This window comes from Cheilinus undulatus, linkage group 21 (assembly GCF_018320785.1).
Source record: "Cheilinus undulatus linkage group 21, ASM1832078v1, whole genome shotgun sequence".
Lineage (NCBI taxonomy): Eukaryota > Metazoa > Chordata > Actinopteri > Labriformes > Labridae > Cheilinus > Cheilinus undulatus.
In genome coordinates this window covers 17,953,364-17,963,571 of record NC_054885.1, presented here as the reverse complement: position 1 = coordinate 17,963,571, position 10,208 = coordinate 17,953,364, and the positions used below count along the sequence as shown (strand labels likewise).

Here is a 10,208-nt window from a genome sequence, read left to right as displayed (position 1 = left end):
GACAACAGATGGTACAGAACAGAGGCGTGTAACACTTTCTTTTCAATCATTCAATCAACACGTTTTCTCTTCAATGCCACAGCTAGTATGGCATGTACTGTGGCGGTACTTGTGCGCTTCTCTGCCCCCTATCGACGGTGAATGAACTGGCGTAGTCATGACTCCAGTGTTGGCTGGAGTAATGATCCTAGAGGGTGACAATTCCCACTTTTAAGAGTGAAGAATAGGCCAAAAAAGGCGTGATTTCGTTTGCTATAGAAGGGGCAAAAAATGTAAAAACTAGAAGGCACCTGGATTCGAACCAGGGACATCATGGTTTAAAGCCACCGCTCTACCAGCCTGAGCTACACCTTCTAGTAGCGACATAGCGAACTTTTCTATGCTTTAACCTTTTCGTCCGAAAGATTCAAGACACTTTTCAATTATCAAAACACATAAGCATTTGACAACAGATGGTATAGAACAGAGGCGTGTAACACTTTCTTTTCAATCATTCAATCAACACGTTTTCTCTTCAATGCCACTGGCACTGCCACTGGTACCATACACCGTGGAAAGAATTGGACTAAGCCCGTGTGACGTCACTCGTCTGCTTACAATAGGCCGACTCAGACGGCTCTTCAAGCCAATCCGTGGAGGCTTCCGTGTTGAAATCGCTCTCTCAAGCCAGCCTTGTTTCAACCTATCTGATGACCACGGACTCTGGTTATCCTATGAAAGCTCTTGCCTGAAAAATTACATGCACTTCTACTGAATTTGGCAAAGTCATCAAAACAATACCCAGTTCAGTCAAACTTTGACTACCAAATATTGATACACAGTCATGTATTATAAATCTCCCTCCGCTGAAAATAAATGATCATGACTTCCAGACTGAAGTTCAAATCAACAAATTGCTACCAAACTACATCACTGATACACTGTACCCAGTGAAACCAAAGAGAAATTCCATTATACAACTGTTTTCAGAATCACATGTTAAAAAATGGAGAACCAAATGTCAAATATCCTTTAAGTCCTGGAACAAAAGAAGTGCATTTTGTCTGAATAATATTTATCCATCCAATGAACTGTGATGAATAAGATTTCATATTGACCATAACAACTACATTTTCTGTGACACGGACATTGAAACAACAGATCATTTGTTTTACTACTGTCTGTACTGTCTGTAACATTTTGGGAGGATCTACAGGACTGGATATGGACCAAGATCTCATCTCTGGATCCTCACACAAGAGACAATGTTGTCGTTGGTGTACATTTAAAGGACAAACAAAGTGACTTAATAATGAACAATCTGATACTCCCGGCAAAATGTTTCATCCACACATGTAATTGGAAGAAAATGAACCCCCTCTTCACTGTCTTTAGAAGAAGTCTTATGGACAATCACCCTAATGCCTTCAAAATGATGAAAAGAAAGCAAGCAATGTCTCTTGTCAATGCTTATGCTGATGAACTGAAAATATATGATGACCTCTAGTAAACTCTGGACAAGAATGTACTTGAATTTCTTTTATATTAATACATTTAATGTATCGACGATGGCTTTAAAACTGTGTGTGACCTGGGAGTTGGTTTAACAGAGGTACAGAGGTCAAAAATGTATTGGCTCTGTAAAAGATCAAAAATCTCCCGGTAATGCTGGGTTAATATGTGAATTCTATAAAGATTTGAGAGAAATGGACAGAATCTAAACCAAGCTTGGAACATTTTCTGCATGAACTGAACGCGGTTGCTTTCATTTGAATCGTGGCTCTTATAAGGTTTACTTTACCAAAAAAAATTCTCCCGAAATCCTCCATAAAGGTGAAAACTGTCAACAGTAGCCAAAAGACTGCAACAAATCGTATCAATAATTCTGAGTCTACACAAAGTAGACAGGCTTTAACTGCCAAATTCAAATGAAAACTTGGTTGTTAGAATCACCGTCGGGTGAGCCCAGGACGGAGGAGCGTGCGTAAAAGAGCGCAGAGGACGTCCGCTGACGAGCGTCTCTTCAGTAAGTCCATAATACCTTCATAAAGGTGTGCTGTGTTGTGTTGAAGCTCCTGATGCTCTCGTTTCAACACATTTCTTCAGTCAGTTCCTGCCGATGCTCTCCCATACTTGTATTTGATGATGACTTTTGTGATGCGCATCATCATCAACGAGCCAAACACACACGGATCACATCTTAAAATAATGTAAAATTGAGTAAAACTTGTCCAAACGTGGGTGTTTTATTTGATCTTAAACGTACCAATGATAAATACTGTCAAAAGGGCAGAAACAGAAAAATGAAAGCAACAAACTGGCAGAACGATTTGTGAGGGAGCTGCAGGTGTGAGGCAGGGCTGGTTTAAGCCATTTGGAGGCCCAGGGCAAAGAAAAAACATGGGGACCCTCCCCCTTTAGATAAAAGTATCAAAAATTAGAGGAAAAAATTGAAAGCATCCCTTTAAGTTAACAGAGTCACATAAATACAGTAAATGTCCAAATATGAAATACAAAGACCCAGACACCCATAAATCATCAGCTCTTTGAAAAGCTTCTCATAGCTCTAAGCGGGGGGGGGTGGGGGGCTGTGATGTATCCGCATACCCCTCAGAAATTGGGTAGTTGCGCCCCTGTGTCTTGTGTATGAGTATTTAATATCTGTAGCAGAGAAACTACTCTACACTCAAGAACAACTAAAACAACCTGCAGAGAGGCAGGAAAACATGAAACATGGCACAGATATACACGCCACACGGGCACTCAAGCAATACATGCAGTATGGCAGAGGTTTATACTGTATTATTTTGAATTTCAGCATTGGGCTGGTTTTGTCACACAGACCTGGCAACCCTGCTCCCTGTCAGCCTGCTAGCTAGCATTCCGGTTGACAGAAACAGAGCCTCTGCCTGCCAAGCTATCTGTCAATCAAATGAGATACGCTAATCACATTTCATCCTAAATATAATCAAATGATTGTGGTACAAAAAAATTCACCCCCAAACAGTGGGAGTTCAAATCAACAAATTGCTAGCAAACTACATAACTGACACACTGTACCCAGTGAAACCAAAGAGAAATTCCATAATACAACTGTTTTCAGAATCACATGTTAAAAAATGGAGAACCAAATGTCAAATATCCTTTAAGTCCTGGAACAAAAGAAGTGCATTTTAAAAGTCTGAATAATATTTATCCATCCAATGAACTGTAATGAATAAGATTTCATATTGATCATATCAACTGCATTTTCTGTGACACGGACATTGAAACAACAGATCATTTGTTTTACTTCTGTCTGTACTGTCTGTAACATTTTGGGAGGATCTATAGGACTGGATATGGACCAAGATCTCATCACTGGATCCTCTCACAAGAGACAATGTTGTCTTTGGTGTACATTTAAAGGACAAACAAAGTGACTTAATAATGAACAATCTGATACTCCTGGCAAAATGTTTCATCCACACATGTAATTGGAAGAAAATGAACCCCCTCTTCACTGTCTTATGGACAATCACCTCAATGCCTTCAAAATGATGAAAAGAAAGCAAGCAATGTCTCTTCTCAATGCTTATGATGAACTGAAAATATATGATGACCTCTAGCAAACTCTGGACAAGAATGTACTTGAATTTCATTTATATTAATACATTAAATATATTGACGATGGCTTTAAAACTGTGTGTGACCTGGGGGTTAGTTTAACAGAGGTACAAAAATGTATTGGCTCTGTAAAAGATCAAAAATCTCCTGGTAATGCTGGGTTAATATGTGAATTCTATAAAGATTTGAGAGAAATGGACAGAATCTAAACCAAGCTTTGAACATTTTCTGCATGAACTGAGACTGTATTTCATAACTATTGAAGGCCTTAAGAGCAAGATGGCACTTAAAGGTGCAGTGTGTAAAACTGAATATCAACATCTTGCATTTCTCTGCTGGAAACTGTGGCAACCAGTTGAATTTAATGTGTATCTTTAATGTGAACACAATACAATACAATACAATACAATATCTTAATTTATCCTTTTTTCCTCTATGTTACCATGGAAACATGTAAAAATCCAAGATGGCGGCATCCATAGAGGGGACCCTCCCTATGTATGAATTAAAGGTTTATTCTGAGTTGTTGTTTTTTTTTTTTTTTTCAAAAAAGCTATTTTTGAATTTAGATGACAAAACACTTATTTAGATAGACCTTCTTAGAAATGTTTTGCTTTATTTTACCAAGTTTGTTCAGCAAAATGCTACTAGGCTAAATATTACACACTGTACTTTTAAAACTGAAGCTATTGTCCATAACTTTGAATCAACCTAACGGCCCGCCCACTAAGCGCAACTTCCTGTCAGCCTGCTAGCTAGCATTCCGGTTGACAGAAACAGAGCCTCTGCCTGCCAAGCTATCTGTCAATCAAATGAGACACGCCAATCAGCTTTCATCCTAAATACAATCCAAACTATCGTGGTACAAAAAAATTCACCCCCGTACAGTGGGAGTACAATAAGACACTAGCTAATGAGACACGTTTGGTGTTTTGAACCAGGCTGTAAACCAGTTTATTTCTAGTGTTAAAACCAGCTGTTTAACATGTGTCCAGACTTCCGGCAAGATGGTGAACAGGTCACATGCAAAGTTTTGAGCTCCGTCCGCCAGCCCCAGATTTTGTCACAAACCTTGTCTTACTTTAAAAAGTTACTTCCTACCCATCACCGGCATCTTGACCAATGACCAGAAGAGCAATAAGACCAGTAAGGGCGATGTTGGCAGCAAACAAAAAAGAGTTCCCCGCTCTGAGAGCTACTAACACTAATGCGGGAAATACGCTAGCACTCCATAGCTACGCTGCGACTACAGCCGCTAGCAAACCTAGCACTAGCAATAGTACAAGACGGCCGTTAAACGCCACTCTGACCAAACAAGCTATATTTAAGAATTTCCAGACATTTTAGCTGATTCTCTTTAAATTGTTATGGCATGCGTGGATTTAGAAAAGGGAATTTTCAAAAATTTTCAAAATTTACTGTGGAAATATTGTTTATGCTTGTGTAAAATATTGCTAAGGCTACTACTAGGGCTGGGTAATTAATCAAAAATTAGGTACGTTGCGATACGGCCTGCTGCAATTTTCAAATTGCATATGTTGCAATATTTCTTTCACTTGAAATATGTCAAAATACCAGTTCAATAAAACAATTTTTGGCAGGGGCAGAGATTTGATGCACATTATGCAAACATTCAAGTGTAATTTTTTTTATAATCTTTACAAAAATACTCCTTGTTTTTTTTATGTATAATCAAAATGAGTGACATAAAAATGATAATGCCCTTGAACAAAGCAAATTACATCACATTTGCAACAAGAGCAAAAATAGTTACCTCATTCTTTTCTAAAACTGATGAAGTCTTGCGTTACTTCATAAAAGTCATACCCCAGCTGCTATCAGCTGGTAGCCAGCCCCACCTCCTCCACCCCAGCCTCCTCCTTATAGCGTAAGCTTGTTGCACCCTCTTATTCAGATTTGTGCTACTATGGATTAATTGCTTTGGAAATAATTTCATTGCGTTCAATACAAATGGTCTTATTTATGGAATTATTTATTGCTTGAATCTTTTGAAAACTACTAAGATTAACCCAAGAATAACTGATGAACTGATTGTACAATTGAGAGATAAGGCATTTAACACAGAAGGGTTGCACGGTTACAGGACAACACATTGTATTTTCCATATATAGTCAACATTTTCCCCTAAGGTTAGAGTTATAAGTGAGTGGCTCTTTTTGTATACTTTGAGGAGAGCAGCTAAGGTTAACGTTAGTGAGACCACTCTGTGTTATACAATAGGGAAGCCAGGCCACACCAGACCAGGAAGGCTCGTAATTCATAGGACTCCTCCTTGCCAGGAAGTGCTGCAGGATCCTCCTCTGAGGGATAAAGGGCGACACTGCTCTGTGCTCGGGGGCTTTTCTTCTCTGAGGGCTCGCTTTTCTCTAGCTCTGCGCAGAGCAAGGGTGGAGACACAGAGATGAGTGATATTTGTAACTTTATATGCAATCTTTAATAGACTTTTGGGTCAATGACCATTTAAGTTGAACTAATCCTCTCTTTGTCCTTCTGTCAATAAAAGAACAGCAGTAAATTCTATCACACCTTAACAAGTCCTCATTGTCCATTATCAAAATAACAGCAAATATGCCTCTACCATACCTTTCCAGTGACTGACACCTTACTGATTGAGGACCCCCAACAACTGATCACCTGAGCCACACACAGCCAAAACATATGCTCTAAATATGACCTAGTTGCTTACAGGACCTTCAGAAGATTTTGGGCATATCATTTTCGGTAAAAATTAGTTCCTGTTCAAAGACAAGGCTGAGCTTGCACACTTATCAGGTCCTATTGATCCCAAATAAGTGGAAGAAGCTAAAAATGCATTCAAAACAAAGCTCAGTTCTCAGGAGGCTAAAGAAGCGATTAGAAGTTGAGAGCCTCTAGATGTGATGTGGGATGCTGATCTACTTTATCCACAACAGTAACTCTGGTCAGAGAGTAGAGACGCACACAGAGAGCTGTTTACGTTGTTTATATAAGGTCAAAGGGAGAAACAACCAATGGAGAACAGAGGATGGTTTCTGTAAAACAACAAACAAGTACAAAATATCAAAATGTTTATTTTACAATTTAAGGATCTTATTAAGTCACTGAAAATATATCTGTTAATATTCAGTGCAGTGCTGCGGCTATATACAACCCGAACAGGATATATAGCATAATGACGCTTCAAACAAAATTGCTAATGAATTAGCTAAGTTGGCATTGGAACACGCCCTGGCCCTCATTTAACAACACATAGTAGAACAGAGCTAGCTGATTAGCATTAGCATATATTTAGCAAGATAACGGGAGAGATCAGTCCATTAAACACACACAGAGGCTACTGTTACAAACATGATGAAAGAAACCTCTCATTTTCACTCTCTTAGACACTTTTCAGGTCATTAACACTTACTTTCTTCACGAACGCAACCTCTATTCAACGGACAGGGAGTTTCTGCACGTACATAACATGTCATCCTAGCTGGTCCTCATATTATCTTAGGACCCCAGCTGCCCAACAATATACCTGTATGAAATTGAAAGGACCCTAGGCTGCTTAGCAGAATGCCTGACTAAAATAAATAATGAAACAGCATTTAAGCATAACTAAGGGGATGCAGTGTTGTTAGCTAAGTACAATAGAAACCTTACAATACTCTTATGACACTGTATGGTACAGAACAGAGCCGTTAAACAGATTCTTTTTAATGACTGAATGATCACATTCTCTCTTCAATGGTACTGGTACAGAAGTGTGGCATGTAATGTGGCGGTAGTTATACACTTCTCTGCCCCCTATCGATAGTGAGTATACTGGCATAGTCACGACGCCACTCCAGTGTTAGCTCGAGTAATGATCCTAAAAGGTGTCGATTCCCACGTGTAAGAGCGAAGAATAGCCAAAACAAGGCAAGATTTCGTTTGATATAGAATGGGCGAAAAATATTTAGGGGGCATCCGGATTTGAACCGGAGACCTCTTGATCTGCAGTCAAATGCTCTACCACTGAGCTATACCCCCTCGCGTTTTCACGATGAACAGTTTTGTGTATTTGAAATATCAGCTCTCGCAATGTGCCGCAGATTTTAGTTTGATTTATGGGTGAGTACTGTTCTTTGCCGTCGATTATTCACGGTAATTTTAAGGCACGACGTCATTTCTTCTACTAGAGGGCAACTGGAGACGAATAATGACGGGTAGACGACAAATGAACGTGCTGTCGCAAAAAGGACAAGCAGTTAAACTCTGAAACATAAACTCGAAAACAATACATCTTCTCGATAGCTGTAGTCTACAGAAAAAAAAACATAATTTAATGTGGTTTTGACCACAACCGTATCCATTTAGTTATCAGTAATAGAGTCAGACAGAGAAAAGAATGCTGCAGTGCTGATAAATCAGGTATGGTTTCAGTTTGTGAGTCAGTTATGGTACTTTCCTCTTTTCTTGTTCTGAAAGCACACGAGGAAATGTGAAGGTCAGACATGAACAAATGTTCACGAAAACATTGATAATCTTGGAAAGTTTTACTGAAAAGTGAAATGAAAAATTGTTATGAACTTAATATTGTTATGAACTAATATTAAATGTAAAAAAACGTAGAATATACAGGAAACTTCTAAAAAATGTCTGTGAACTTTTACAAACACATTCAAGAAAGTGCAGAACTTCATGTTTGGGCCAGAAATTGAGGCTGAAGTAAGATATAGATTTGATGAGTAAGCCCGCCTGGCTACACCATCAGGTGGAAAGAAGGACATGACCCCAGTTGTGCTCTGGATGCCTTTGCATAATACCAGGGGCATAGAAAATAATCTGTTGAAAAATAACTAGGTTCACACCTTTAGGGTAACCTTGCAGAGCAGATGGATATGCCCATTTCCTTGTTTTTCACTGGCGATCCATCTTGCAAAGCTTCCATCTGAACCGTTTGGGCCCGGTTAGAAAGTGACAGGGGCAATCAGCGATGAGGGGCAGTACTTTCAGGTGCAGCAGTCGTGTCATAAACAAGCAGCAGCAAGAGGCCGGTGCAATTACATTTCTTTGTTAAAAGAAGAACAAAGAACAGCATTTAGTTATTTTCTTTTCAAAAACAACAAAGGTCAGTACTTACATGTCTATAGTCGCCATGTTTCGTGTTATTCCTCAGTAGCTGCGCACACGCAGCTCGATAGCATCTACATCACATGTTTTGTTGCTCTGATTGGCCTGTAGAGATGTGACAGACAGAACATTGAACCAATCACACTCTGAGTTTTTTTCAAAGCCTCTGCCTTTTCCCAAACGTTTTCTATTGAAGCTTTCCCAGATAGATGTGTGAAACATATAAGTCATAAAACAGAAAGCACCAGGTCAGCACAAGACTGAGACCAGAATTACCCAAGTTAGCACTCGACTAACCAACCAACCAACTGTTGGTGGCACAGAAGGCAGACATGACAAAACATAAGGTACAGAAAATTAAGCTGTTAGGTCATGATGGCTTGTACTTTCTAAAAAGTACATCACAAGAAAAAACAGTCCGGGAAACACTGGCCTCGGCCCTAAGGTACTGTCCGGGCAGGTAGTACAATTGATCGTACTGTGGATGTCCCAAGGGCCCAAAAACTGCCAGCAGTCTCTGGACGTAATACCAGGAGTGAAAGGGCAAGACAAAAGAGATGCCGTTGAGCCTGACCTTGGCTGCGGAGCAACACGTGTTGTCATGTGTTGGCCATCCGACCTCTCCAGCCAGGTTCTGGCACATTAGGCCTCATGAGGAATCCTTCGCACCCTACATGCCTAAAACTTAAGCACATGACTATGTATCCCCAAACCTTCCTGTTGAAAATTCTAAAATATTATAAACATTACAACCAAAATTTCCATTACCTTCCAAGCAAATTCAAAAAAGTTCTCAATTATTAGTCTAGTAAGGTATAAGCCAGTAACTTAAGTGTTTTTCTGTAGTTCAGGTATGGTGCCTGCCCTTAGAAAAGGCAGAGCCCCTAAATCATTGTGATGGTACACTAAGCAGTGTCATTTGCTTTTATGGCCACAAGATGGCAGACTAAGTACCAAAGAATGTGGACAAAACAACAGATCTAAGTTCATCAGAATGAGTTACAGTTACATATTATGTAAAAAGAAACAGTGACATCATTTGTCAGTCTTTATCTTTGTTTTATATAGTGTTCAAGTTCTACTTATTTTATTTACAGTTTTTTTATTTGTTTGTAGACTCTGTGTGAGCCCATGCCTGCTGCAGTGCAAACACTGTCATGATCATGCCTTGCATTTTGGGACATGGCACTGATTGTGTTTCCAGCCGTGAGTCCAATAAACCCTCAGCTGCCATTTTTCTCTGCCAGGGATTCCATGTTTGCTCCCAAACCAGATAGAAATGATAAAAGCAGGCACTTTCAGAGGTGGCGGAGTCAGCCACAGGGCTTGTAAAACTCGCTTTTTGTCAGTTTTACATGCCATAAAAAAACAAAAGCTTTGGGAATTAAAACTAAAACATAGAATACTTTCCTGCTCCATGTTTGTGGTTGTTGTTGGAAAAGAGAGTCAAGGTTTAAGGAGTGATAAATAGACATGACATGGAGTATGTAATCTCATATCCTGCACTGATTCCAGCCCTGGCA

At 39.5% G+C, this 10,208-nt stretch overlaps 1 long non-coding RNA gene and 1 other non-coding gene across 2 annotated transcripts; both read right to left on the bottom strand.

The window, feature by feature from the left end:
• Nucleotides 1–6,553: 6,553 nt before the first annotated feature.
• LOC121503569 lies at nucleotides 6,554–7,063 on the bottom strand. The gene is made up of 2 exons (XR_005991375.1): nucleotides 6,995–7,063; nucleotides 6,554–6,617 (listed from the first exon to the last, which is right to left on the bottom strand). It is a non-coding gene; the product is annotated as an uncharacterized LOC121503569 (long non-coding RNA).
• A 467-nt stretch (nucleotides 7,064–7,530) lies between these two features.
• trnac-gca lies at nucleotides 7,531–7,602 on the bottom strand. The gene has a single exon. It is a non-coding gene; the product is annotated as a tRNA-Cys (tRNA).
• Between the last annotated feature and the right edge of the window lie 2,606 nt (nucleotides 7,603–10,208).